We start from the raw sequence: 2,974 nt of genomic DNA, 5'->3' as shown, positions 1-2,974 counted from the left end.
AAAGGTAATTTGTGACTTTTAGCACAGTAGAAATAACTAAATTCATGAGATGGGGGGGGGGGGGGGGGGGTTGGTAATTGATGGTTGGCTTTCAGATGTTTCATAATAGCTGAAGAGGGATGTCCTAGTTTGTGATGCCACATTGAGGTGGAGTGGAGATTGGTATTGAATATTGTAGGATTATTGTGAGGGGTGATTTGACATGGAAAATGGCATAGATCTTGTTTAATCGGTCCTTGCAGCAAAGCTTGACCTGAGCTTAAGTCCTTCGCAATAAAATAGGAGGGGGAAATTCAACAGAATAATTATTACTTTTGCATAGTTTGGAAACAGAAAGCAAATTAGATTTCATATTTGGCACACATAACACTTAATTGAGATGAAGGGATTTGCATTTAGTGTTCAAATTAATGTGACCATTGTGAGTAATTTCTAAACTCGTGCCATCACCAACTAATACTTTATCTGAACTGATGTAGGAAACAACCAAAGTGAGATGCTCCAAATCTTGAACAATATGGTGAAATGCTCATGTGTCAATGATCCAGTTGGGTTGATGTGGTGTATGCTGGCGAATAGTTGTGTTTGCTTGAGCTCTGCCTTCATTTCTACTAGGATAACCCTTAATTTTAAAGCAATTTCTTGCAATATGATTAGGTTTGGTGTAATATTGACACGCATCTCACGTTTCACTTGTTTCAGCAGAAGAATTAGAGGTATCATTTCCATTGTACCTAGACTGATATTGGTGGCCATGAAATCTTGATGTTGCATTTATTGTAACAACATGAGGATCTGACATAGTTGGTTCCTCACAGTGCAATAACATGTCAAGTCCATGAGTTTTCATAAAGTTCAACAAATTCAATGAGACTTTCTATGCTTCGAAGTGTAGTAGAAATCTCACGATATTCAGTTGCGAGACCATTCAAGGTGTGAATAACCAGATCTGTTGAATCAAGTGGATTGTCAATAATAGATAACTCATCAATAATAGATTTAATACCTTGTAGGTGGTTATCCATTGATTGAGTTCCTTTCCCAAAGGTTAAAATGTGTTGTTTTAAAGCCATGATGCAGATCCTAGATTTTCCAGCATACATAGTTTTGAGAATGTCCCAAGCTTGTTTTGCATTGGTGACGATGGCATGATGGGTAACAAATGTTACAATAACATATGAGATTATAACAAGAAGTATAAGTTGATCTTGCCTGATCCAGTGAGTGTTGTCAGGATTTATGGTTGTATCATTTGGTCGAGTTTGGAAAGGACATGGTTTTGTGCCATCAACATGACCAAATAGGTCATAAATTATAAGAAGGGGACAAAATCAAATGAGCCAAGCTGAGTAATTTTCACCAGTAAGTTTAATGTATATTTGAGAGCCAACATTAAGGAACACCAACTGATTTCCAGGTGGTGGTGATTTTGGTGTTGGGTTGATGACAGAAGCATTTGATGTGAGCGTGATCATTTTTGGGATAAAAAAAACGTTGTTAAGCTTAAAGAGCTATGAGAACCATAAATGAATTCAACTTGTTGTGTTATTGAGAAATTGATACAAGGTACATTGTATAGGTACAAACAGACAACCACCAATTAGTGTGATTGTAAGAAAATAAGCAAAACTTCCTAATATATTACAATTGTGATCAATATAATGAATATCAAATATTTTGATATGAATGATCAATATTATAATTAAGATATTTCTGAGATATGTTATTGTGTTGTCGCGTAACTAATGTATGCAACTTATTATGCTTAATTAGTATTAGGCCCCTATGGAAAAACCAAGGTACTTAAAAGAGAGATATTATATCTCACAATGAAGAAAGTCCTCGATTGAAGAAAGAAAGACATGGTCCACATTAACTCCAATAAGACTACTCATAAAGAAGTTGACGCGGAGCCCCGAGACCCTCTCAAAACCTCTAAGAATAGCCTTGATACACCGCAAATTCTCTTGAGAAGGATCAGCCACCCGGAGAGTACCATTAGCATGCTAGAGATGAGACACTACCAACCAATAATTTCCAACCCTGAATCTAGAGTAAAGACCAAACTACTCAATTTTTCCTACTATACCCCATTACAAGAAAAAAAGAAGGGAGCTAGGGATCCCCCAGTTTCAACCTCCTTTGGATACTATTCTCCTAGATAGGATACCCGTTAACCAGCACCGCAAGATTCTCAAGAAAAACACGTGCTTTCATCTAAGACCATCATTTCTCACTAAAATAGAATTTGATCAATATATAATTCAGAAAACTCCAATTAACTAAATCATATGCTTTCTCAAAATCTACTTTAAATTAATTCTTTTAAAAATATGAAAGACAATGTTTAAAAATATGAAAGACAATGATAGGTTAGTGTGACTATTTTGATGGATTAAAAATACTTTAAAAACTGCTTATTATAATTTTATAGTCCAAATACCAAATTTGAAATAGGACAATAACAATAGTTTTTAATAATTTTTTTAAGTGGTGCCAAGAGTCCTTAACAAAACTGTACATATCTTATGATTATTATGTCTTCTTAGATTAAATTACAGCCACTAGTAAAAAAATGAAGAAGAAAGTATTAATCTATAAGTTTGGCCTTTCAAAAGTTGTGATCACTTTCTTAGTTATTTTTGGATAAAATTCCTACCAAAGCAAATCTACATTGTTGAAAACAAATCCATTTATAGACATATTTTAGTCCTTTAATTTGGAATCAATACATATATAGAATGTTTTTGTTCTCTATTTACACACATTCCAATGCATAGAAATATAGTAACATGTCTCTTGGTGCTCCCTTATGAAACTACACTTGTTGCATCAAAATTCAAAACCTAAATGCCTTCACGTTTCAAGTTAGGGTTAGCCGGCCACATATACTTTTTAGATGCTAAAAATAATAGTAAGTAAAATAATAAAATAATTAATATATAATTTATTTATATACTATACTTTGAATTGG

Source organism: Lathyrus oleraceus, chromosome 3 (assembly GCF_024323335.1).
Source record: "Lathyrus oleraceus cultivar Zhongwan6 chromosome 3, CAAS_Psat_ZW6_1.0, whole genome shotgun sequence".
Lineage (NCBI taxonomy): Eukaryota > Viridiplantae > Streptophyta > Magnoliopsida > Fabales > Fabaceae > Lathyrus > Lathyrus oleraceus.
This window is presented reverse-complemented; position numbering follows the sequence as displayed.